This window comes from Agelaius phoeniceus, chromosome Z (genome assembly GCF_051311805.1).
Source record: "Agelaius phoeniceus isolate bAgePho1 chromosome Z, bAgePho1.hap1, whole genome shotgun sequence".
NCBI classification, from domain to species: Eukaryota; Metazoa; Chordata; class Aves; order Passeriformes; family Icteridae; genus Agelaius; species Agelaius phoeniceus.
This window is the reverse complement of record NC_135303.1, coordinates 41,309,326-41,337,022: the sequence shown is the minus strand read 5'-3', so window position 1 is coordinate 41,337,022 and position 27,697 is coordinate 41,309,326. Positions and strand designations below refer to the sequence as shown.

Genomic DNA, 27,697 nt, shown 5'->3' with positions numbered 1-27,697 from the left:
TTCTGCAGTTTTCCCAAAACCTTCTGATTTTATGGATTCCCACAGTTATCTCTCATGCCTTAGCTGTCCTAGTAGGGAAAGTTTCTGGCCAACCTGAAAAGGTATCAGTCAATACCAGGAGATAACGATATCCCCCCTTCCTGGGTAATTCTGTGAAATTGATTTACCACTGTTGCCCAGGTCTGCAACCTTTCCCAGATTGTCCAACTTTAGGCTTTGGGATGTTTTTAGGATTAGTTTGGAGGCAAAGGCTACACTGATGAGTTATCTGAATTACTGTGCCCTGTAGGTTCCTGGCCATAATTTTCCTTTCAGATGGTTATAGAGGGGATCTACTCGCCAATGTGTTTTTTCATGTTCCTTTTGCACTAATGACTACAGCAAGTAGGAAGGCATTACAAGTTTCCCTTCCTCTGTTACAGGCCATCCTTCTTGATTATAATCTGCTTTTTCTCTTTTAATAAGTTTCTTATCCGTTTTATTGTACACTGGCTTACCTTCAATATTTTGAAATTTTTCCATCTGGGATCAATGTTGCCTCAATTGTCTCCTCAAATACCTCACCTTTGGCTGTGTCTTTTGCCTCTCTTTCTGCCAGCATGTTTCCTTCTTCCAATTCAGAGCTCTTTTGTTGGTGTGCCTTAATGTGCATGACGGCTGCATTCTTAGGTAGTTGTACTGCATCTAGTACTCTCAGTATCTCTTGTGCATGTTTAATATTCTTCCCTTGTGAATTCAACAGTCCTCTCTCTCTCCAAATGGCTCCATGTACATGAACCACTCCAAATGCATACCTTGAGTCTGTGTAGATGTTAATCTCTTTTCCTTTCGCCAGCTCTAAGGCTCAAGTTAAGGCAACTGTTTCAGCCTTTTGTGCAGAGGTGTTTGCTGGCAAAGGTCCAGGGACTCGATTACCTCTCTGCTTGTGGTAGCCACATACCCAGCATGCCTTTTTTCACTGATGACATAGCTGCTTCCATCAGTAAACCAGGTCTCAGCATCTTCAGGTGGGGTGTCCTTCAGATCTGGGCAGCTGGAGTAGGTGGCTTCAGTGGTCTCTAGACAGTCATGGATCACTGGTTCTCCCATACTCCCGCTGAGGAAGGAAGCTGGGCTCACCATGTTAGTTACCACGATTTCAACATCATCTTGTTCTACTAGTATAGCTTGGTACTTCAGAAACCTCTGTGGGACGAGCCAATGTCCCCCTTTTGCCTCAAGGACTGCAGACACCATGTGGGATATTAGCACAGTCATCTTCTGGCCTGGGGTGAATTTGCGCACTTCTTGGATGTTCACTGCCACTGCTGCAACGGCTCTGAAACACCTTGGCCATCCTTTAGCTGCCGTGTCCAGCTGTTTGGAGAGATAAGCCACTGCTCTCTGGTACAGGCCTAAGTTCTGTGCTAATATTCCGAAGGCAATCCCTTCTTTTTCCTGGGAAAACAGGAAAAATGGTTTACTCGCATCTGGAAGTCCCAGAGCTGGAGCTGACATGAGGGCCTTCTTTAGCTGGTTGAGGGCTTGGGTTGCTTCTTTTGTCTACTGAAGATCTCTGCTCCCTTCTGTGATCAGGGCATATAAAGGTTTAACAAGCAACCTATAGTTATAAATCCATGGCCTGCACCACCCAGTCATGCCTAAAAGGGTTCTCAGTTCTTTCACTGTCTGAGGTCTCAGGGTCTGGCATATTGCTTCTTTGTGATCCTGCCCTGAGGTCCTTTGTTCAGCACTCACTTCATAGCCTAGGTAAACAACTGTTTGCCTCACCATTTGGGCTTTCTTCTGGGACACTTGATACCCCTGTAGGCCCAAAAAGTTTAGGATGCTTACTGTTCAGTCCACATGTCTCCTGGGTCTGGGCAGCTATCAGGAGGTCATCCTCATACTGGAGCAACTGTCCTTCTCCTGGTGGAGGTTGCCAAGACTCTAAATCCTTGGCAAGTGTCTCCCCAGATATAGTGGGGGAGTTCTCGTACCCCTTTGGTAGTACACACCATGTGAGCTGGTTCCTCCATCCAGTTTTGGGATTCTCCCATTCAAATGCAAAAATCTTCTGGCTGGCTTCATGGAGAGGGAGGCAAAAGAAAACATCCTTTAAATCTAAAATGGTAAGCCAGGCTAGTTCAGGGGTAAATGAGTTAACAAGGTATAGGGAAGGATTAGCAACTACTGGATACAAGTCTGCAGTTATTTTGTGAACAGCCCTCAGATCTTCTACTAACCTGTATCACCCATCAGGCCTCTTTACTGGCAAAATGGGAGTGTTAAAATCAGATTGGCATTCTTTTAACAGTCCTGTTTGCAAAACGTTTTCTATGATTGGGCTAATCCCTTCTCTGTCTTCCTTCTTTAGGGGGTATTGTTTACCCCTCACTGGTCATTCTCCTTCTTGGAGCTTGATTTCTGTGGATAATGCATTCTTTGCTCTCCCTGGTATATTAGAAGCCCATACCCCAGGGAATACTTGATCCATTATTTTCTTGAAGTTTTCCTCTTCTTCAAGAGAAATTTCAGTTTCTTTGGTTATTAACATTAGGCTTAACAACTCCACATATTGTTGGTCCATTACCTCTAAACTAAACTAATTTCTCTGTTTTTAAATAGTATTTTTGCATCCAGTTGCTCTAGCAGATCCCTGCCCAAAAGTGCAGATGGAGCATTAGGCATATATAAGAGTCAGTGAATTCCCCGTTGCTTTCCCAATTTATACCTTAATGGTTTGCAAAAATATGCTTTTTCAGATTGACCAGTAGCCCTCTTTACTATAACGTCATAATTTGTTAGAGGTATTAGGGCCTTATTCAACACTGAAAATGTTGCCCCTGTGTCCACTAAAACTTCCACTTCCTTTTCTTCATTCCTCAGTTTAACTATAACCAGAGGGTCCCCTAGGGTAGGGCTCTCCAGTCCTCCTCAGTCCTCCTTCATATGAACAACCACCCTTTCTCCTCTCCAATCGCCATTTCTCTGTCCATCATCCCTTCTTTGTTCTGGGCACTGGTTTTTCCCGTGTCCAAATTTCTTGCAAAATGCACATCTTTTCCGAGTCAGGGTGGTCCTTGTCTTGGTGGGTCTTGCTCATGTTTCTCCCTTTCTCCCTCCCTTACTACTGCTACTAAATTCTTCATCCCTTACCTATACCCTTCTTCCCGATTACTAAAGACTCTCCATGCTTCATCCAATACAGTCTCCAAGTCCTGGCTATTTGGGCCCCGGATCTTCTGGAGTTTCCACCTGATATCTCCTGTGGATTGTCCTAAAAATAAATTGATTAGTTGTTGTGTCCCTTCATCCGATCCAGGGTCCAGGGTGGTATATCACCGCATTGTGTCCCGCAGGTCATCTAAAAGTTCAGAAGCTGTTTGAGAGGGACCTTGTTTAGCAGCATATAAGGCTGACCAATTTATGGTTTTAGGAATTGCTCGTTCTAGTCCTTTCACTATAAAGTCTCCGTATCTCTTAAGTTGTGCTAATTCATTGGATTCATTGGGATCCCACATCAGATCCTGAAGAGGAAATAGATCTTTGATATACTCTTGTGCTGGCACACAAGCATCTTCAGCTAAATCTTTGGCTACCTTCAAAACCAACTGCTTCTCTGTTTCTTTCAAGGCATCAAGTAGTAACTTCATGTCTGCCCAATCAGGTGAATGCTGCTTAATCATAAACTTCAACCTTTTAGCAACCCCTGTTGGGTCATTCTGATAACCCTTAGCAGTCCTTTCCCAAGCCTCCAAATCCATTGAGAAAATGGAGACCTTAATTATCTTTGGTTCCCCATTAGGGGTTGTAGCTTGCCTTAAGGGTACTTGTATAACTCCTTTAGTTTGTTTTCTGGCTATTTGTGAGTTCATTCTGGTTTGCTTTCTGCTCCTTAATGCTATCAGACCTTGTGGAGAAAGCTTGGGGCTTGGTTCAGATTCATCCCATTCACTATCGCTACTAGGCAATGGTGGGTAAAGCCTCCATGGTTCCCTTGAGTCAGGAGTTGGTGGGGAAACCTCTACCTCAATTACTGTTTTTCCCAGGGCAGATGAACCAGAAGATAAGTTAGGGCAGGCTAAAGTTGGTGAGGGTTCTGATTTTACTCATTCCTCTACCCTCCCTCCTTCCTGTTTTCTAGGGGGTGGTAAAAGTGCCTCTACCATCTCTTGTTCTAAGATCTCTGTTGGATGCACTTTACTTGGGTGTGAGCATCTTTCATTTATTGAGCATGTGCTACAACACCGTTTGAGCTTTTCCCTGTTAGCTTTATTATCCTTTTCAAGAGCCAGTACCAGTGGATCAGATGGTGGCCTAATCCCACAATCCCTTTGCCACTTGGGGTGACTTTGAAGGCTGATATCAGCATAAGTCACCTCTTGCCACTTCTGCTCACGCCTAAGGAAAAGCATTAACTGTAATAGTGTCTCACAGTCCAGTGTACCACTTGCTGGCCACTTCAGTCCTCCATCAGGTCTATCGAGTGTCCACCACTGTGTGCAAAATTTGACAAGTTCTCTTTTAGTTTCACTCCCACCATAGCCCACCAGCTCTTTCTAGTGTGTTAAGATACACCCTGGAGGTCTTCCTCTGGGAATCTCTTTGCTCTCATTTGCCCCCAAAGCTTAAGATTTTATTTTTCACAACGGCTTTTGACCTTATCCCAGTTCTTTAGTTTCACTTGGGTTCCCTCTGGTACAAAAATATGCTGGCCACACTCAACTCTAAGAATTTCCATTGGTTTCTTTAAGGTTCCTGAAACCCCATTTTCCCACAACTCAAATATTTTACTGCTGCTGTGGGCCTCCCGACCAATTGCCAACAAAATCCGTATAGCTGTCTGGGTAGTCTTTTGTTCTTTTGTAAGACAGGGAGCACAAGTTCCTCTCTTAGGTATTAGCTACCTATACCTTTGTGGGACCCACAGACTGCACACGGAAACACAATCCATGGGTTACAGTAGCAATCTTCCTCTGGGCAGGGGAATACCCCTGAACCAAGCTCTGGATTCTTGTGCCTCCTGTTCCTGGTCATCTAGTTGTGCTAGCAATCAAAAGGGATAAAACAGCTTGTTAATTAATTTTTCTCTTTCCTTTAAAAGAAAGGCTTAGCAATATGTCCTTCAAAACCGGGTTCGAAGCAGCAGCTAAGGAAAGAACTCACAGTTAGACAAAAGTAGGGGGGGGGAAACCTCCTTTTTCTTCAATCTAAGAAAACCACACAATATAGTCAGGCACTCTACCCAAGGTGCAGGTTATTCATTACTTATTAAATCAGGTCCTCTGTTATGCTTTGCTCTGGGTATATTACCATTAAAATACATTTAAAAATTGTAAGTAACTTTTCATACACTGTAGCGAGTGTGCAGCTGAAAGCCAAGGCTATCTCTTGTCCCACTGTAACCAAAGAACAGATGGGAACCTTGCAAAGTATCAGCCGAGTTTCGGCAGAAATTTCACGATTCCGCACTGCACCAAGAACTGTGTGAATCACTACTATAACCTGTTCCAAAGCTTTTCGGATTCCCCACCAAATTTCTCTCACCCTAAGATCAAAAATGTTACAAACCACGGAGTTCAACTGCGTACCTCGGCACCAAAGAAACCCCTCGGCTGCCTCTCCCAGCAGTAGTTCAGGGCGCTCTGCTTTCTGCATTCAACCAAAGCCTGAGTTTCTTTTCCTGGCAGAGACCTGACTCCAAACACAAATAGTCTAGGCTCACAAAAAAAACAGCTAGGGGTTTTTTCATGACCCCAAACACACTCAACAAAAAATTTAACAAGGTCTTGCTAAAAATCACACAAATTTTGGCCAGTGCACAGCACACAAATCCCTCCACAAGAAGTGGGGGGGGGGGGGAGGGTAAGCCACCAACAGTTTAAAGTATTACCACACACTCCAGCAACTGCAAACCTCACATAAAAGTAAAAATCATCAAAACACTCACTTGCCAAACTCTCTCAGGGGTTAAAAGACATATCCCGAGGCTACAAAGCCTGGACTCCCCTCCGGTTACCCGAGAAACAAATGACTCCCAGATAACCAGGACTCTTTTAACTAAGAAGTGAACGAATTTAGCTCACTCAAAGCCCTTTCCACCTAACAATACATCAAGTAAAATTTTACAGCCAAAAACACATACGACCCAGGCCCACACACAGCCTAATTCCCCTCTAACACGCAGTCCAAGCACAGTACAAACACTTTAAATCAGTCCGCTCTCCCAAACAAAGTGTCCCTCCACAAATCAGGTGGGGGTTTCAAAAACCTTTTGCAACTTCAAGCTTATAAAACTCTCAAAAACACTTACAAAGGTTAATAACACACCCCAAATCAGACAAATTATAATACTTACAACACAAACTCTCACAAACCACAGCAAATACGGTACATAAATAGTTTTCTACAAACCAAACACACAACATCACAAAACCACCAAACAAACATAGATCTGTTTACAATACACACACAGAGTGGGGCCACAACCAAGATTGTCTGCAACCCACAACGGGACCCTTCGTGTCCCAAAAATTCGGACTAGCCACTCAAATGATGGATCACTGAGGTGCACCTTGAGACTACAGACTGAAACTGGAGCCACCACTGCTCCGATCCAAATTCACAACACTGCTGCCGCCGTCTCCACTAGGAGACACAGACTACCAGACCCCTGGGTCCCCACTACGGCACACGGATCCCCAGATCCCCACTACGGGACAGAAGTTACCAGACCACTGCAACGAGACATCTCTCGTGTCTTATTTACTGCTTATATAATAAGGTACCTTTCCCCAAATAGAAACATACATTTTGTTTCCAGCAGGTTCTGGTCTTTCCCCAGGTAGTCAGTGGGATCACAGGATCCTTCTTCCCGGAAATTTCTGGTGGGTGCCCAGAAGAGTCCCGGACCCTCACTGGCCCCATGGCCAGAGAGAGGAGATTTGCTACCTGGCTCGCCAGATGATTTATCAAAAATATGGATATTGATCTAGTACCAATATCTAACTGTGATGGACAAAGACTCTCTAACAGTTTAATGCTAGAAAGTGTATGTTTATTGTGACGAGTGCAGGACAACTCCCAAATACACACCGCAATTTACAGGTGATTACAGAGTCCTTTTATCTATACAAGTATAGAATACCCAAAATACAAATGCATAGTCATAACTTTGGTACATCCCATTCCCTGCTTCGTATGGTAATTAGTTCAAAAAATTTAAGCATGTGCAGTTTGCTCCTTTAAATGGATATGTGGTCCCTTTCATGGGGAGGGGTCCCAAAATGAGGAAGTAAATGAAGTCTTCCTCGTTCTGACCTTTCTACCATTTCAATGCAAATATGACAAATGAACCCTTGGTAGAACTCCCATTCCCTGTCCTCAATTACTAGTTAACTACTAACTCTTAACTTCATCAAGGCCTACTCATTTTTTTTATTATTTTTTTTATTAACTCTAATAAACCTTATCTCTAACTAAAACCTCAGCCCCTCTAAAATCCCTAAATTCCTTGAAGTTTATGTCTCAAGAAGATGCTCTGATGGAGCCCTTGGTTTTAGCAGGACTGGCAATACAAACTCCAAAGCCTCCAGAGCCCTGGAACGTTCCCTCCTGTGTCACGGCGTGCCTAAGCTGCTCAGTGCCTTGGAAGCTGTGTGCTCCCGACAGGCTGTCCCATTCCTGGCTTTGCGCTGCTTCCAGGCGGCCCAAGGCCCTCCCCCTTGGCAGAGGGGCCCCGCCCCGCCCCGCCCCACGCACCCCCTGACAGCTGCCCCACACCGCCCTACCTGCCTTGCAGAGATGTTATTCCCCTGTGCCCTGGTGTCCCACAGTGCCAGTTGCAGCTCAGAGCAGGGCAGGAGGAGGGACCAGGCCCTGCTTGTCCCCCCTTGCTGGCAATCACTTGGTATAGAAGAGTAAAGGAGGGCTGAAATGGGACATCCTCCTAACAGTGGCCTCTCTTAATTAAACCTTTGGGGCACCAAAGTGCTCTGCCCTGAGGGCCCACACTGGGCTTTCCATGCTAAGGTGCCATGCTTCCTTCTCTAAGCCCTACACATGGCTGGTTGCTGTAAGCTGACTTGGAAATGGGGAAAATGAGATACTTTCAAATGGAGGGAACTCTTCTGGGTAACAAGTGCAGTGTTTCAGCAAGAGAATTTCAAGGTAGTTCTGGGCCCGTCAGCAATTGCATAGATTTTCAGATGCCACCCTCAGCATTCAAAGTGGGAAGAGCCCAGGTAAAGCTCCTTTCAAGGCCCTGTGCTGTCCACCATCAGAGGACATGTCTGCGCTGAGTCACCAGGAAAGCAAGCTAAGCCAAGGCTCATGGCGTAAACAGAGTTGATTTGCAGAGGAGTTGCGTGCACTTTTTTCCCCCTCCCACCAGGATTTTGTTCCACTTTCAAGATGCCTCCTGCGTCTGCCTCAAGATTTTGACAGAGAAGGGAATGACTGCATCTCATTTGTACTGGGTTTTGGCTATCCAAATTTCTGCATGGAATCTTACAGGGAGCATGGAGCTTGGGCAAACATCTGTCCCACTGTCAGCAATGGAGAAAGACAGGGAGGCTGACTCAGTGATCAGAATCCGATTTTATTGTGGGATACAAGCACTTATAGACTATTTTAGGGAGACTAGTAAGGTGTACTACAATGATTAGGTTGAAATCACATCCACAAACTTATGCATATAACAGCATCTCTTGCTTGCATTGTTCTATAGGATTTTCTTTTTCTGCTAAACCTGTCTCATTAAATCTTCTTGCTATCTAGATCTAATTTTCAAAGTTCCGTTTGCTTTTGCCAAGGCATTTTATCTATCAATTCTCTTATGCCAATAAGGTCCAAAGTACTCTCTGTCTCGTGCACCCCAATATCTCCCCCTTCTGTGTCAACCAAAACCACTCCTTTAATGGTCTTATTAATTAATCTCTGCACACATTGAAACAAGCAAGGTATCATGATTAATATAATTATTATCAAAATCACCACATGCATACCTATCCTAAAGAAATCCTTTAGCCAGGGAGCTAGACCCCAGCCACTAAACAGGTTATCTAGCCAAAATCCAGATTCTACTCATAGTTTAAACACACTATCCTTCAGCTGTTGTTTGCTTTTATGGATAGATTCCAAGTGATCAGAAAGGTTCACGCAACACATTCTATCAAAATCTTCGCAGCCATGACCTTGTGCTAGGAGCAAAAAAATCTATTGCAGCTCTATTTTGCAAAGTAGCATGCCTTATACTCCACACATCCATTAATAGGTTTGACAAAGCAGAGCTAGTGGCATTTGTCTGTTTTGCCAGCCAGCAAGCCATCTCATTTAATCGGATTAAGGCCTTTTTTGCAGCCAATTTTGGCAAAAGTAAATAGGCCAAATTCATTTGGGTCTCAGACCACAGAGACACTTCATCATTGCAGTATTTATCAAATGCATGTAAACTGCACCTTATTCTGTGGGGATATTTGTGCTGTAAAATCATGGATGTGTTAGGTGTTAGCACAGTCAATCGTCCCAGACTACAGGAACCTCCTTGTACGTGCGAAGGGATTGCAGCCCAGGCCTGATCTCCACAGACCAAAAACATTCCTGATGGCAGCCTTAGGGGGGGCATTGCTAGATTTAGAAGGGCTGCCAGAATTGTAATTACACCAAAAGGTTTGATTCTTATACACAGGGTGATAGGGAGAAACATCCCAAGCTTTAGACTGATTTCTTCCTGTGTATTTAAAATCAACACAAAAATCCATTTTTACAGAACCCAGGAGCTCCAATTCTTGGGGATCCAAGGGTGCTTCAGGAAGGTAGGGGGTCCACTGATCTCATGCATCAACAGGATTTGAACTCTGCACCACACTTTCAGTATTTTTTGGTATTGGCCAATTGTCTAATGGCAAGGCCGACTAGACAGGTTGAAAATGGATTTTCTGGGGATGCAGTGGCCAAGCATAGGGTATCTTGTTTTGTTGCATTGGCTAGAGTTATCCAAACATTTGTTTTGGGTTGGTCAACAGGCCAAGCAAGCTGTGTTAGTAAAACAAAGCAGCGCTAACTAGCATAAGCAGAGCATCCATTTTAACTCCATTCTATGTTGCAGCAAAAAAAAACCCTTTTTTGATTTTAATTTCCAAGCATATCTTTTAGCACATTCCCTTTTTGTCCTCTCCCAAGCTTGTTCAGGGACTGGCCAGATATAAGGCACTACATTTTTTTATTTGCACTCTACTTTGCAAAGATGGCTATTTTCAGCTTCCCTCAAAACTTCCCTCCTGAGAATAGGGAGGCGAGGGCTATCCCTTTCCTCGTGGCCTACTACAGTTAAAAATTCAATGGCTTTATACTTGATTTGGTAACTCCACGTCATAACATGATGCACACCATGCTTTTGCCAAAAGGGCTCTGTGATACCACCGATCTCCACACTTTTTACATTGACATAAAACCCAAGGTCCACAGTTTCCTTTGCAGGTGGGACAGAAGATGTTGGTCATGAGCTGCAGTCTCTGTGTGGTTCCTCCTCCCCCTCCTCTTCTGAGAGCTGGGTAGCGGCCTGGTCTCTGTCAGGTGCTGTTAGAGGTTCCCAGAATGGTTTCACATTTCTTGCAGGGATCCAACGAGGTCCCTTTTCTGTAGAAACACAAGCAAACCGCCCCCTCCTCCCCCCCCCCGCCTCCCGCCATGTGACCAAAGGGTAGGGGCCAAGGATTTTGCCAGATTCTAGGTCACGGATCAGTACCAGTGGTTTTTCCTTGCAGGAAAGAGATGTGGATGATGCAAAATGCCTAGTCATAGGGGGATTTAAATCCATCATGGAACAGTTAAAAAAATTAAAAACATATAGGGCTTTCTGTAGTCTTTCAGCAGGTGTATCTCTGGCTCCTGCCTTCTGTTGGGCCAGGAGATGCTTGAGGGAGCCATGGGCTTGCTCTATAATGGACTGCCTGCTGGGTGAGTGGGGTATGCCTGTCTTGCGGGTAATTCCCCATAAAGAGAAAAAATTTGCAACTTTATGGGAAATGTATGAGGGGCCATTATCTGTCTTAATCTGTTGCAGAATTCCTAATGTGGCAAAGGCAGCAGTGAAATGATGACAAGTGTTCTCTGCTGTTTCTCCTGTGTGGGCTGAGGCAAACAGAGCACCTGAAAAGGTATCAATGGAAGCATGCACAAATTTCAAACGACCAAATTCAGGAAAGTGTGTCACGTCTGTTTGCCAAATTTGTAGGCTCTGTAAGCCTCTCAGGTTGACCCCTGTGCATTAGGAAGAGAGCAATGCTGACAATCAGGACACGTAGCAATGATACCAGAAGCTTGTTCTGGAGTAAGCTCAAAAAGCCTTACTAAAGCCCCAGCGTTCTGGTGAAAAAATGAGTGATTTACCTGAGCGTGCTCTATTTTGTTTGGTAAAACATGTTGCACCAAATAGGTTAACAAGTCTGCCTGGGTGTTGTCTTCTGTAAGAAACCCAGGCAAATTGGAATGCGACCTTATATGCATAACAAAGTAAGGAGCAGCCCTTTGATCCAAAAGAAAAACTAGTAGTTTCAACCAGTAAAAAAGAACATAATTTCTAACTTGTTTTAAGACAGAGGCTTCTGCTCTAGGCACAATTTCGGCTACATAGGCAGAGTCCGTTATTAGGTTAAAAGGTGAGCTGAATTTCTGAAACACTCTGACTACAGCAGCTAATTCTACAATTTGTGGAGACCCTTCAAAAACAGCAATATCAGATTGCCAGGTTCCAGTATCAGAATCCCTCCACACAATCACTGATTTATGGGTTTTCTCAGAACCATCCGTGAATATTGTCATAGCTTGCAAAGGAGTCTCACTTCTCCGTGGCTTTGGGACCAAGTTAAAAGAACAGCTTAACATCTTGTGCCTAGGTGGATGGATAGATATCTGCCCTGGGTAATCTGCTAAAGCAATTTGCAATTTCTCAGATTTCTGTAGCAACCAGTCCAAACAGAACTTTGTAAGAGGTAAAAAGATGCGGTCAAAATCCCTTCCAGCCAAGTAGGTTAGTCTTTGACGAGCTTTGACAATTAACACAGCCATAAGTTCATCTTGCATGGAAATAGTCTTGGGCGTATTGTTAGGCAAAAAGACCCATTCAATAATTAACAGATGGTCTGGTTTTTCTGAGTCCCACTGAAATATCAAGGCACGTGCTTGCCTATCAGGGTTTAGAATATTAGCCAAAGTGGTAACTCTGGAGCCCAGCAAGCTGACTGTCTCTGTGAGATAGCATCAGCTACCTTTTGAAGCACAGCTTGTGCCTTTGTGTCCAAATGTCTAGGTGATAAGAGAGGTCAGGCTCTCTCTTTAGCTGGCCAAACAATGGCTCCAATTCTGCATTTGAAATTCCAAGCAAGGGATGAACCCAGTTCATAGTCCCTAGTAATTTTTGTGCAATCGTGCAGAGTTTTGATTTCAGCTAAAATTTGCAAAGGTTGTGCCGAAACTGAGTGTGTTCCAATGCGCCAGCCCAGATATTTCCATGGGGAAATACGGGTCTGTAGTATATGGTAGAGATAATTCATGCTATAGAAGTAGATATATATATGTGTGTATAAAATATTGGAAAGATCAAAAGTTATGTTTCTGACCACTCTGGCTAGGAAGAGAGTTCTATTCTTATTTTAACCAGTTCCCGGACCAGTTCCTGGAGTAAGATAATATCAGGTCTTTTTGCGTATGAATGGAATGGTCCCTGGCTGTTATGGGCGATTTCCTCTGGCTCCAACTTCGGGAGATAGCATCAGGACCTTCCCAGAATGGAATGTCTGGAGGAGCTCACAAGACATACATCTGGACATTACTTCATCGAGGTACTCAGAAACTAGTACATGTGAATGCATCTTCTGCCTGGACACTCAGACATTCCTCTGCATCTCTGAGCTCACCTTTGTCTGTTTCTACATCTGTATGGATTCAACTATACATAAGAAGGAACACAAAGAAATATGTGGTCATCCCTGCCCCAGGCAGAGTAAACTGTACATAAGCTGGCCACTGGAAGCACTTGGGGTGTACCTCCGGGGAAAAGCTGTCTCTCTGTCAGCCGGAACCCTAGGTCACCCACCGCTGTTCCCGGGACTGATGCTGTCTTGGCTGTGGTAATTTTTCCTTTTTTTCGAAATTTCTATTTTTGTTATTGATCTCATAAATCTTTGTTAAATTTTTCATAAATTTGGCTACCGATTTGATCATTTATAACAGGTCTTTTTAACCTTTTCAGAAGCAATGGTCAGAGCTGGCAATGTGACAGCCTGGCTGACATCCAGCACAGCTTCTTCAATTCCAATCACAGTTTCTGCAGAGATCAAAATATCATCCATGTAATGATACAACAGAACATCAGGCATACGTTCCCAGATCGGACATAGGGTCCTTGCAACATAACGTTGGCAAATAGTGGGGCTGTTGCGCACGCCTTGCAGTAATACTGTCCAATGATATCGAATTAGTGGTTCCTGCATATTAATGGTTGGCACAGAAAAGATGAATTTTGGCGCATCGTCTGGATGCAGTGGAATATCAAAGAAACAATTTTTTAAATCAATCACTGTCAAATGCCAGTTTCTGGGGATCATGGGAGGGGAAGGGACCCCCGGCTGGAGGGCTCCCATTTCTTCTATTACTTCATTTATTTTCCGCAAGTCATGCAACAGCCTCCACCCCCCAGATTGCTTTCTAATCACAAACACAGGGGAATTCCAAGTGCTATTAGACGGGACCATATGTCCGTTTTCCAGCTGTATTTGTACAAGTTCTTGTAATATGCACAGTTTATCTAATGACAGGAGCCACTGGTTCACCCACACAGGATCAGAAGTCTTCCAAGTCAGTTTGGCGGTGTCGCACATCCCAATAACCCCTATATGAAAATTTGAATGCATAAAAATCCCCCACTGTGTTAAGACATCCCTTCCCCACAAAACCAGAGGAACAGAAAGCACAAAAGGTTTTACTGTGGCTATCTGCTTATCAGGCCCTGCTATCTGCACTAAGTGTTGCCTCTGCACGCTTTCATGGTTCTCACCCATGCCCTAAAGTATCTGAGGCACAGCCATCAGTGGCTACTCACCGGGCTATTGGCTTTTTGAGATAACAATCACATTGGCTCCTGTATCAATGAGTCCTGCCAGGATGATGTCTTTACCTTTCAGAGTCCCCTTGCATTGGCATGTTGGACGCTCAGAGGTAATGCATTGTGTCCCTAAAATCTGTGGGACCCCTGTAGAACTGAAACCCCCCTCCCTTTATTCAGCTACCAGGGGTACAGGCAGGGATGCTGCAGGAAAGGGTATAAGTTGAGCTATATTGCTCCTACACAGGGCAGATGGGGGGGTCCAAGCCATGATCTTTATTTCCCCAAGGGAATCAGAGTCTATAACCCCAGGAAGAACAAACAACCCTGTTATCCAGGTGGAAGATCTGCCTGTAATCAAAGCATGCATATTCTGTCCTGACGGTCTGAAAACTCTTGTGGGAAGCAAATGGACAGATGAATCAAGCAATGTTACTGTGTCGGAGGTTGCCAGGTCCGTTCCTGCGGTGCCTGGGGTGGCTGGTTTTAAGTCAGCAACAATTGCTCGGCGGGCGGGGGCAGGGCCGATTGGAAGTTCATGGTTGCTCCCAGCTGCTGCGTCGGCTGCGGAATTTGCATCCTCGCGCATCGCCGTCCTGTGATGAGAGAGAAGTTTCCCTGCAAAGGCTGGCCATTGTGGTGGAACTTGGAGCGACATCTATTAGCAAGGGGAGGGCCTTCCCAGCAGCAAGGGCATACACCCGGAGCTTTAGGTTTCTGCATTCTTCGGCAGTTTCTGTGGATATGTCCACATTCCCCGCAGCCAAAACAAGCCAGCTGTTTCCCAGGGGTTAATTTCATGGTGGCAAAAGCATCCACTATGCCTTGCCCCACAGCTTGATTTGTGACTGCTGTGGTGTGTTGTAATGTCCCCAAGCGGTGGCACGCTTGTATCATTTGGAGTAAAGTGGGTTCAGGTTCAGGGGGTAAAAATTTTAAAAGCTGCTTACAGTCCAGGTTGGTGTTCTTGACAGCCAGTTTGAGGAGTATAATCTCCCTGGCTTGCTCGCTATCGATTTGTCTCTCCAATATTTGTTTCCATTTGTCCACAAACTGCAAGTAAGGCTCTTGTGGACCTTATCTGATATTCATGAAGGAACTGTTGCGGAGTTTTGGCATCAGGAACCTTAAGGAATGCCAGGCGAGCTGCCCTAATATCCTGTAGGGCTTCTCTTGGTAAGGTGGCTTGGCCATTAGGCTTGGTATGCGCCCCCTCCCCCGCAAGGTGGTCAACAGTTAAGGCAGCCAGGGCTTGGTTTGCATGCCCTGCATACATTGCAATTAAATTTTCCAGTCCATTTTTCCATTGCGGCATAAATATGGCATATTGTGTTGGTGTGAGCAACAGATGTGCAAAAAATTTACCATCATGAGGAGTCATGAGGTGAATAGTAAAGGTTGCTCTTAACAAATTACTGAAGTAGGGGGACCCCAGCCCATTCTGCAGCAGTACTTACGGCACAGTTCCTTAATTTCCGAATGATCTAGGGGCTCCCATTGTGGATTTTCGCCCCTCAGGGTGAAATGTACAAGGGCCACAAAGATTTCTGCAGCAGTGTCAAGGTCTCTGTCCTTAAGGGTTTCCTTTTTATCCAGAACCAATTGTTACGCGTATCTGAAGGGAGTAAGCTCGCATCTTTTTCAGGGGCCAGGGTTGAAAGAGTCCAGCTCCCCTTCACTGCTAGAGCCAGTGTCTGTCGCATAAGCCATAAGAGCCCGGCGGCTCTGGGATGGCTGGCGGTGTGGCGGTGGGACTGGGGGTGGCAACCAGGCTCTATCCCTGGCACTCGCTGGGGAGGGCGTGCAGATGGGGGATGGGGAGCAGGATCTGGGCAGGTTTTGATCCGGCGCAGTTGCCGGGGCCATCTCAGGGTAGCCTCACAGGCTGTAGCCTCGCGGGCTTCCCTGCACCCTCCCAGTTTTTAATTGCGTCCATGACCGCCTTCCAAGCAGGAAGCATTCGGAGCTCTGGCTCGTGCACAGGCAGCATAGCAAGGTCATAGAGCTTTATACCGACCTTGTCCCAGTAGTGGGGAGTAAATACAGAAGAAGGGGTAGTGTTGGGGACCATGCGTGACACCCATCGTAGAAGTGACTTTAGGTCATGCTTTGGGATGGGGGAGCCACGCCTGTCCAGAAGGGCAAGCATGGTTTCATAGACGTCTCTCTCTTTGAACAATTCCTTTCCCATTCCTTTAGATCCCCTGGCTCACCTGTCAAGTTGCATCAGACAGGGATTGCGGGCCCAAATGCTGTTCTCTCACCGTCACGATCAGTTCCAGGGACTCGCCAACTGCCCACCAGTCAGGCCGGGTTTTCTTCCTCACTTGGGCCACCGAATGTCGGCAATGGGGAGAGATGGGGAGACTGACTCAGTGATCAGAATCCAATTTCATTGTGGGATACAAGTACTTATGTACTATTTTAGGGACACTAGTAATGTGTACTACAATGATTGGGTGGAAGTCACATACACAAACTTATGCATATAACATCTCTTGCTTGCATTGTTTAATAAGATTTTCTTTTTCTGGTATACCTATCTAATTAAACCTTCTTGCTATCTAGACCTAGTTTTCAAAGTTCTGTTTGCTTTTGCCGAGGAATTTTACCTATTGTTCTCATATGCTAATAAGGTCCAAAGTATTCTCTGTCTCGTGCACCCCAATAGCTGCTCACGGCAGCCTTTTCATTCTGCAAGCTCTGTCTGGAGAGTGAGTTCCCCCCCTGTTTGGTCCTGGAGACCAGGGCCTGTCATCTGCAGTCCCAGGTGGCACTGGGCTGCCCAGTGTCTCAGGCTGGTGTGACCCTAGCGCACACAACAGGAGACAGTGGTAAGCGGTTGTTCCTAAAGTCACATTCTTCAGGGACAATGTGCACGTGTGTCCTTTGTCCAGCCCAGCCCCAGACCTAGGGATCAGATGCAGGCACTGCTGCTGCTGCTGCCGCTGAAGTCAGTGAGGATTTGGTAGTTGGTTTCCATCCCCACAGAATGGGTCACTTATGAAGTCAGGTGCTGATGGTGCCCTGCAGATCTCTGGGCTGCACGGCTGTGAGGGAACTGTCCCTTGTTGTTATTCTTCATCAGAGAAAGCCCTGCTGGCAAGTTTGGCGTCTATGGAATATTATTCCCAATATTTCTGGGTGGGACGTGCCTGGCCTTGTCTGACCCTTGCTGCTGGGCCAAAGGCGGCAGCTGTGCTGTCTCACCTCAGAGATACCTTTGGCCGGCTGGATGCTGCAGCTAGGCACTCGGAACAAATCCAGGCATAGTAGAAACTCAGTTTACCTCTGGTGGAAAAGGTTCAGGCGACAGTGAAGAGAAAATGGAGAGGATTCTATAAAGAGTTTTCATCCAGAGTTTTATTCCAGGATGATAGACCTCTGAATCTTGTAACAGCTCCCAACAGAATCCCAACTGCATGGTCCCATCTCCTTTTAAGCCCGGGGACAGGGGGAGGGGAAAGCAGAGGTTGGCACACCTAGGGGGTTGGGATAGGTGAAACAGGAAATGGCATCACACTGCAACATGCGTCCACAGAGCAAACCGGGAGTGCACGAGTCTCTTCCATCTGTGTCTGTGGAGAGTGGTGACCTTTGAGATTAAGTGGGACAAAGTCAATTGCCTGTGGTCCCTCTGTGTATCTCCATGTTTGGTAATGCTGCTTGTTTGATAAATCTGCCCGTAGCACAGCAGCAGGGGAAAAAGCCTCTCAGCTCTGCAGGTGCGATAAGCTGCCTCTGATGCACAGAAAAACTGCATGTTGTCTTTATGAGGCAGAGAAGAACTGGTTTAGCAGTGAGAGAAGGTGGAATGATTCTTCTGATCTTTCCTTCTGTCTGGTACAGGCAGATCTCTGTGGCTCATAGGTGTGCCCCCCGACCGGCAGCAAACGGGGGAATCCCCGGCGCCACAGCCAGGTGGGGCCATGAGATGCCAGGACCCACCGGGAGCACAGCCCTGGGTGGGCTCACCTGCAAAGTGTGGGCAGACTGTGTCTTGATGGTAGGTGCCACAGGCAAATCCATCAGTTTTGCCTCACTGGTGGCCAGGTCACGGAGGATGATCTGCGGTTTGATATCCCACTGCAGGACCCCACAGCTGCTGCAGTCTTGCACAGCCTCAGCACCTGGAGGAACAGCCCCTGTACCACCTCCTCCAACACGGAGCCCCCACGCCAGAAGGAAATCAAAGAGGTCCTGCGACCGCTCAGGGCACTCCATCACCAACAAGAAGTTATTAGGGAGCTCACATCAATCCATGAGCTGAACAACACCATGGAACCCAGTGGACACTTTGTCCAGCAGCTCCATCTCCCTGGGTACGTAGGTTCCGTCGGGCTGCAAGACCACAAAGCTGTCAGTGAGGCTGATGCCGTGCCAGGGGTCTAGAAGCCCTCACCCAGCTCAGGATGATCTGAGCCCTGCACTGAGCTCACGCCGCTCTCCCTCCAGGCGTCCTGGCGGCTTCCACTCTGCTGAGCCTGGGCTTACCCTTCCTGTCTTGTGCCGGGTTCTGACGCTGGCCCCGGTCACTCACCAGCTTGCCCTAATGACGGATGCGATCCCGCAGCACACTTTTGATGGCCACCTGCGAGCCAAGGGGAGCAGCAGGCTGAGCTCGGATCCCGCCCTGCCGAGCCCCGTCCTCCACCTCCGCCGCCCACCGCCATCCCCTCCACCCACCGGGGTACCGTCCGCTGTCCACGTCCCCGAGCAGATGTTGCTGAAGCCGCTGTGCAGCAGCAGCAGCAGCAAACCCAGCAGAATCGCTCTTGCAGGGCCTCCTGCGCTTTCTCTGCGGGTGAGATGCGGCTGTCGGCGTTTGGGCTGGGGTTGGGAACGGTCCCCGGCACCCCCCTACGGCTCCCCAAGCGCCCCGGGCCGGGCTTCCCCATCTGAACGGGACACCGGCGGCTCGGGGCAGGCGGCTGCTCTCTCCAGCTGCGGAGCTCGGTCTGGGGAAAGCCCTGCCGACTCCTCTATGGACTTCATCATTTGAGCAATGCTGCTCCAATCCGCAGACCATGAAACAAAAAGGGAAAAATCACCCACTTGCAAGAATGCCCAGAGTGTGCAGTGAAAAGAGGAAAAAAATGGACCCTTGTACAAGTCCCAGACTTAGATGCAACTCAAATGGAAAAATAAAGACGCTTGCATGACTTTGCAGGCTGTGCAAAAAAAGGAGAACGGAAGGACACTTACACTAGTTCTCAGACTGTACAGCAAAACAGGGGGAAAAAAAAGGGACACCTGCACAAATCCCCAGACTGTACAAGAGAAAGGAAGAAAAAGGGAGACCTGCATGTGGCTGCAGACTCTACAATCGCAGAGAACAAAAAGGATGCCTGCACACACCCTGCTGGGCAAGAGACACCCCCTTTTTACCTGAAGCTTTTGGCAGGAGCTTTGCCAAACATTTGGCATCTTTATGCCATTTTGGTTTCAATATGCTGCCCCAGCAAAAAACTTCTACTTACCCGTCGCACCATTAAAAACTTTGTGCGATAACACCAACAAGAAAGCCCTGCCAACTGCTCTGTGGGTTCACTCCATCATTTGATCAGTGCTGCTCGAGTCTGCAGGCCAGGAAACAAAATGGAACAAGAACCCACTTGCACAAGTCCCCAGACTGTGCAAGGAAAAGGGGAAAAAGGGGACACCCGCAGCAATTGGCTGACTGTAGAAGAAGAAGGCAAAAATAAAAGACACCTGCACATATCTGAAAACCCTACAATCGCAGAGGATGGAAAAAAGGATGCCTGCATTTGTCCACAGATTTTACAACAGCAGGCGACACAAAGGACTCCTTTGGCAGGGCGCACACTGTCCCAAAGCAGCACAAAACCTGCTTGCAGTGCATAACCCATAGCTCAAAGGATCCAAGAGTAACACAGAACAGGCACCAAGCCCACACCCCCTCTACTTTGGCCACCAGTGCTTCTGACTAAAACTAGTTCCCTAAATTGGAATGCCTGTCATTCCTGCCCATTTCCTGCATGGACTAACATCAACCAGCACATCCTAGGGCTCACTGAAGGAAGAACGACTTTCTGCTGGGGAAAAAATGCTGACCTACAAACCACCCATATGTGTTTGCAGGACACTGGAGCAGCGTTTGTGTTGTCAATATGGCAGGGACATGTCCTCTGCATGGGGCAGTGCCCATGTCCTGTGCATGGCAATCGGTGCCCTTGGAGCAGCCCTCACAGTGGGGCTGCACCCATGGGCGCATTTGCCCGTTCTCTCCACTTCCACCAGCTCCCAAGTCAGCCCTTCTCTTGAAAAAGTTCTCTATCCAACACTGAGCTCGTGGTGCCTTTGCAAAAACCCACTTCCTTTGGCTTGTGGGAAACCTGCAAGTTCAGATTCCTCCGTGGATGTCGGTTTGAAATCTCTGTCATGCCCATTTTGGATACCTGCTGCACAGTACTGCATTTTTCAGTCATTTGCTGCACTCTCATTTCTGGCCTGCAGGAGCTGAGTCAGTTGATCCTGGTTTTCCTCAGCTAACTTAGTCTTTTCTTTTCTGGCCTGCACAGCTCACTGAACCCCAAACTCCTCATCTACCGAGGACAGCTGCAAGCACCAAATGGGGCAGACGATCCCAAGTGCAGGTTCTGTGGAATTCTCCTCCATCATTTCATTCTAGACCTCCTCAGAACATGCCTCAGGCGCCAGCCTCACGGGTAACAGGAGAAGGCCGCAAGTCAAGAGCAGCAGTTCAGCCAATGGCTACAGGAAGCAGAGGAATTTGGAAGGCAGGTGAGTGCTGGACATGGTGGAGCCCTGCCAAGCTGCCTGCTCTTGTCTTGCTGCTGAAATCCTGAACTGCAGTGATCTTGAGAGCACTACTTGAGCCTAATTCCCACTGGAATCAGCATTTCTTACATGGATTGGCATTTGCTGAGGAACTGCTTATACTGCTCATCCTCTTGGCAGCTAACCCGGGCCATGTGTTAGAAAGGAGGAAGCTAAGTGAGTCTGTGGCGTTTCCTGGCAGGAACAAAGCCCTGTGACAGCAAGCAGCATTCTCAGGCTGCTCTCAGGGGAAAATCCCAACAAGCTGAAGACACCTGGGTAAAGGACTGAATACGATTGTGAGCTATACTGGCCTGCAATAGCAAGGTCCTAAACATGAAGGTAAGGGGCACATAGTGTCCTCGTGTCCACTTTCTGCATCTTTCTGGGAAGCCGAGGAATCCTGCCTCCGCCTGTGAGGAATTCAGCCTGGGAACTAATAGTTCCCTTCTGGTTTGGCTTTTGTCCTTTCTTCTTTTGGACAGCATTGCTTTGTAACATCAGCTGAGCCTGTCCCCAGGGTGCCTGATTTGACCCTGTCGGCAAAGGAAATGCAGGAAGCCTGGAGAGGAGGCACCTGTGCTTGAGGAGGCTGGGTGGCCTGCTAGCTCAGCACAGGACTGGGAATGAAAACAGCTAAATCCTGCACTCCATGGGAAGGTTCCCTTGCCGGTCAGCGTGCGCTGAAGCTGTGCTTTGCCCTGGCGCTGTGCCTTGCGGATGGACAGTCCCGTGCGTGGCTGCGCAGCTGCCCGAGGCTCTCCTCCCTCACAGAGGGGCCCCGCCCCGCCCCGGGCGCCCCCTGGCGGCTGCCCCGCCCCGCCGGCCCCGCGCAGGGGCGCTCCCTTCCCATGGCGCCGCCCAGCGGCAGCCGCCCCTCACTGCAGGCACGGAGGAGGGACCGGGCCCTGCTGCTCCTCCTGTCACGTGTCTCCTTTCTTTTCCAAGACAGAAGAAGGCTCGAAAGGAAGCGTTTTCCAGCTGTGTCCCTCTGCTTTACTTGGTGGGGGCCGACAGTCTCCCCTGAAGGTGGCCCTAGTGCATCCATAAGTGCTGGCGCAGGAAAAGGCCCCTTCCTTCTCCCACCAGCTGTCATTAGTGCCTCAAAAGCACCGCCCAGCTCTGGAAGGAGAAACAGCCCAAGGCACAGTGGTGCCATCCCTGCTCAGCCGGGGCTGTCTCGCACAGCAGCAGCAGCAGCAGCAGCAGCAGCAGCAGCAGCAGCAGCAGGGCTTGCCTTGGCTTCACCTGGGAAGCCAGAAGCCTCTGTAAATCAGCACGTTCCCAGGCTGCATCAGCTCCTGATGCTGGGTGAATCCTGCTAGCTCTGACCATTTCCAAAATGTTATAGAGGCAGAAGTGTAGACATACATGCAGAGCAACCAGCGTCCAATAAATGTGTATAACTATGGGGGTTTCTGTGGCATTATTAGGGCTTTCATGCTGATAGTGCCTCCTGCACAGCCTGTGTGCAATGCCATTGCTGGGCCAGCTTCCTCCCCAAGCTGTCACCCCCATTCTCTGGCTGCGGTTGCATCTCAAAGCACAGTTGCCCAAGTTCCTGAGTTCCAGCTCTCAGGCTGGAGCACCAATCCGTGCTGTTGCACATGAACAAATGATGTCTCCACTTCACTTTGCTGACAGAGACCACTTTTGCTAAGACTATATAGGATGTAGAAAGTAGAGGAAAAAATTGGTTGGAAACTCTTGGGGCGGGGGCAGGCTGCTAGAGCTTTCTGTAGCTTTCCTTTGAGGAAACGGCAGTGTTTTGTCAATGGCGGGCAGAAAACGGTATGCATGGCACTGGGGACAGTTTTAAGAGTGCTGCATAAGTGAAACTCTTCCCTGATCTCTAGCCTAGAGGAAATTGAGGTCACCCAGCAACATTTTAAAGCTTGGGGATTATGACACCAGTGAGGCGCAAATGTGCTGTCTGTAGATCCAAAGGTGTTCCCCATCTAATCAGAGATTTCTTGAGAATTGTCCTGACTTTCAGTCTGACACACAGAGGGAATCTGCATCAGGACAATATGCAGCCTCCCACACGTCACATGTGGTGCCTGACCAGCTGCTCTCTCCGCTACACTTGCTGGGCTCATGCCAGTGGTGGTCCTGGGGCTGGGAAACACCTGGACTTGTGTAGAGCCCTTCCAAAATGCTACCATGGCTGCAAAAGTAGGCAAAGAGCAAAAGCCCAGATCTTTCTCCATTCCTTTTAGTTTTTAACTAAGAAAGAAAATCACAAGTGGTTTTCCAGGCACTTGCTGCTAATGCTGAAGCAATTATTTTTAGGAGGGAGACAAAAACTGGTTTCAAGGGCAGAGGAGAGGAGGGGGAAAGAAGCTTCCGAATATTGGAAAGCTTGTGGTGGCTCTGTTTTCCTGAGCCTGCCTTCCTCAGGTGTGCCCACCAGCTGGACCACCCATTTGGTCTCTGCCTCATAACTCCCTTTTAGCTGGGACTTGCCCATTTTGGTGCACTGGTTTCCTCCCCCCACCAGCTTCTACGTCGTCCCACACTGGGATTTTACGTTCTTTTCCTTCTTCCTGTGCATCCATTAGAGTCATATCCCTGTGACTGCCAGATGTCTACTGCAGGGAAGCTGCCAGAGTGAGGCACAGGCCCCAAAGGCTTCTTTGAGGTGCTGTCATTGTGCAGCAGCAGTGTGCTGCATGTGCAGCAGGTTGGTTACTTGGCTTTTTCTCCCCACTCAGGTGTCATTCTTCCTTCAGCAAGCCCTACAATTTGCTGGTTGATGTTAGCCATGCAGCAAATGGGCAGGAATGACAGGCATTCCAATGGAGGGAACTCTCCAGGATATGAGCAAAGCACAATTTCATCCACAGAATTTAAGCAATTCTTCTTGGTTTTAGTCAGAAGTGCTGCTGAGCAGAAGGGCACGTGGCCTTTGGTTTCCTCACATCCTGGCTCTTTCTAAGAGTCCAGCTTGGTGCACAAGGCGTATGGGCTTGGTGCCTGTTTTGTGTTACTCTTGGATCTTTTCAGCTGTGGGTTACGGACTGCAAGGGGGTTTTGTGCTGCTTTGGGACAGAGGAGAACTTTCCGAGCTTTTCTTTTGCGTTAGCTGTAGAGAAGGTTTGGTTGCTATGCATGAATTCACAGACCAGCCCAGAGCAGCTGCTATTGTGATGTCAGCAGAGGGCTGCCACGTCACAGCCTTGTCAGCAGGAGGTTGTTCTGCTGCCTGCAAGGCCTCAGCGTCCAGACCAGCTCTTGGCACGCTCGGTGCAGGAGGATCACCTCGACTGAGCTGTTCTCAGCTTACAGCGGGTGCCCTTTTGTTCCTGTATTTTCTTGCACAGTCCGTGGACTCGTGTCTTGTTTTTCCCCTTTTTCCTTGCACAGTCTTAAGACCTGTGCAAGTGGGGATTTTTTCCATTTTGTTTCCCGGCCTACGGACTCGAGCAGCACTGCTCAAGCGATGGAGCGAGTCCGTAGAGCACTCAGCAGCGCCTTTTCATTGGCGGCTTCTCGGAAAGCCTTTCGTCGTTTGACTGGTAAATAGAAGATTTTTTTCCCCTTGGGGTAGCATGTTGGATCAAAAATGGCATCAAGATGCCATAGGTTTGGTAAAGTTCCTAGGGGTGTCTCTTGCCGAGCAGAGTGTAGGATCTTCCAAAATGCAGAGTGGGAGAGCTTTGCAGGCATCCTTCTAAAAACTGTGTGCTTCTCTGCAGAGCTGAGGAAGAGCATCTTTTTTCTGCATTCCCTCCTTAAAGGATGTGCCTGTTTTACTGGACCCCTCTGTGTGCTACAAGAGCCACTGGCTTTGCACTGAAGGGCAAAGTGCCGAGCAGTTTGTGTGTGCTCCTGAAGCCTGGAGCTGGGCCTGTGCTGTGTCCCAACAGCGTTGCAAGTGCTAAGAGGGGTTTGCTGGAAGCTTTTGTGAGCAATTGTTTACAGCAACCACGTGGGACATCCTGCAAGCTTTTTACAAAGATTAAAAGCAAATCCAGGAAAGAGAGGAGAAAAAAGCTGCTTTAGCTGTAGGCTGGACAATGAGCTCCCATGTAGGCACTGAATGCAAAGGAACAATTTGCATCTTCATGACCAAGTTCCTAGTTCCTTAGTGGCAAAGCTGAGCAAAAGGTAGACACAGCCTAGGGTACTGGTTTGCAGTCCTGCTTGCTGTGCTAAAGAAGTGTTGCTCCTGGAGGGATGTTATGAAAGGAAAATGCTCTCTGCTTGGGTGGACTTGTTCTGTGGGATTCCTCAGCACAAACAGTTTTCTAACAGCACTTGGTTCTTTTTCCCTTGCCCCTGGCAGGTTGCCTCAGACGTGGAAGAAGTGAAGGGCAGGGTTCGGTGAGTGGGATGGGCACCCTTGACATTCCTGGTGTCTAAGGATTGTGGAGAAAGCTGTGGGCATGGCCTGTTGCAGTGGAGTGCCAGCCAGGCAGGCCAAAAGAGAGTCCACCTTAACGTCTGCATGAATGCTACCAGAAGGATTCCATCAGTTTCCTCCTTTTCACCTGAAGAGCTTTGAACTAATGAAAGTCAAGCTTTGCAGACAGGAGGCTGCATGCTGATTGGTGCCAGGCTGAAATATCTCCTTCAGAAGCATGTGCAATCCTGTCTAAACATTCGTCTCATTAGCCCACTTGAATTGAGTTTTAATGACTGAGCATCCCACTTTTATCCAAATTCATGACTCCTGCTCAGGACAGCTGGGAATAGAGCTCAGGAGAAGTCAGGTTCCAAATGACAGGTTCCTCCCTGTCCCTCATGCTGCTGCCTGTCTGCAGAGCAGCACCGCAGCAGCAGAACCTGCTCTGGCTAGCTCTCTTCCTCCAGAGGCTAAAGGGGAGGCAAAGGACAACAAAGGTGTTGTCAGTCCAGGGCCTGAGCATACTGCAGCAATCAGTGGCAGCTTTGGTTGGTTCAGTGCAAAGCTTTGGTGCAGTGCAGGGCTGCAAGTTTCTGAGCAGGCAGCACTTGCCCTTTGTGGCTGAGGATGCTGTGGGCTGGAGTCCTGCCATGACCTAGCTCTTCAGCCCAGCCACGGACCACCCACGTGAAATGGCATCTGAACTTTCACATACAGGCATCATTGTCCTGGCATTCTCACAGGGACTGTGAACTTCCCTTGGTGTCAGATATGCGGTAGCATGATGTCCTTTAGGGCCACTACTGTGAAAGGCAGCACCTTTGTGCCCAGAGTCTGTGCAGGCTCCCTGCTGTCAGCAGAGAGAGAGGTCCCAAGGCGCAGTTCACAGCCTTGTGGGGTGTGGAGGAGCCACTGTTGCCTGCAGGGACCTACCCCTCTCCACGCCCTATCTAGGTAGCTACAGGCACTGCTTCAACTGCACCCTTAACTTTGACGTGACCCACGTTTGTTGAGAAGACTCCTGAGCAGCTCTGTGTGGCAAAGTCTGTCTGTGAAGGGCTGGAATGCAGTTCCTATTGGCTGCTCTCTAAGGCCTGAAATCCTGAGGGGAAGCCACTTGAGCAGAGCAGAGCAGGGAAATGTTCCCTGCTTCTACTCAGACACTTCCAGAGCAACTCAAGGGTTAGTTGGGACATAAACACCACATAAATACCACATGAACAGCCCCACACATGAGCTTTTGCCTTCAGGTGAGCTGTGTCACTGCTTGCTGCTTCTGCCAGCTCTCAGGAGCCAACTTGCCTGCTCCTTCTTGCTTGTTTGTGCTTTTTCCCTGCCCATTCCTTGCAGGCCCCACTAGGAGAGGTCCTTGCCAGTCAGGACTCCTCAGCCCAGGCAGGAAAGGCGGAGCGGCAGGAGAGCAGGGATGCGGTGCGCGGCATCCAGGAGTTCAGGTGTGTGTTAAGCTTTTTTGCTTTCTCTCAGCAAGGGTGGGCATTGCTGGGCTTTAGGAAGCCAAGTGTCAAAGAACAAATTTGGCTTTCTCATCCTTTGACTTGCTCAGCACAGACAGGGGAAGGCAGCCCAGGGCAGGTCTGGCTGCTGACCCAGCTAGAGCAGAGCTGCCTGCTGGGACTCACTTCTTAAACCTTGACAAAAAGCATTCTGAACTAGACCAGAGTAAAAAGCAAGGGAGGTTCAGGCTGCCCTTAAGGACAGCAAAGCATTGAACTGCAAAGGCAGTCATGCAGCAGAACAAGTGCCTCAGAGAGCTTGTGCAGATTCCACCCCTGGAAATTCAGAAGTCCCAGATGGACAGAGCCTTTAGCAGCCTGTCCAGATGCTAACCCCAAGTGCTTGGAACTGAAGACTGGGCTAGATGCTTTCTGGGGTCTCTGCCAGCCTAAACCATCCTTTGATAATTGGATTGGAAAATCATACCCACCTCCTCCCCAAGTTATAGCTTGCAGGCTCTTTCCTTATTTCACTAGTGAGAGCAATAGGAATTGTGGGAGTATTCATCTGGACTTCCCAAGTGTGTCTTAGCCAAAGAAAAGCTTTTGCAAGTCTGGTATCCACTGTAATCAGAAAGGAGCAGGCAGGAAGCTCTGTAATCAGCAGGCAGGAAGCTATTATACTGAGAGTACCTGAGCTTTCTGGAAATGTTCCGTGGCTTCTGGAAGCTAGTTTGACTTCCTCAGTGGTGACTCTTTCACCAGCACGAACGACAGAGATGCTGGTCTAGGGAGGGAATTGCAGCATTCTCTTGAGGTGGAAGTAGAGGGCTGTTGGAAGCCCCTGAGACTGCCTTACGTGGGACATGGTATGTAGTCGTGGTCTTGCAAGGAGACCGTGTTGCAATTAAAGGCTTGTTTGTCTGTTTGCTTGTCCTAGATGGAAGGAGTTGGCTGCATTTGAGAGACAGTGCCACTCCTCACTAGAAACGGTGTCTGAAGTGGTGG

General features: G+C 48.1%; 1 pseudogene; it reads right to left on the bottom strand.

Annotated features, from left to right (window-relative positions):
- Positions 1-849: 849 nt before the first annotated feature.
- On the bottom strand, positions 850-18,310 carry LOC143692258 (uncharacterized; annotated as a pseudogene).
- Positions 18,311-27,697: the final 9,387 nt, after the last annotated feature.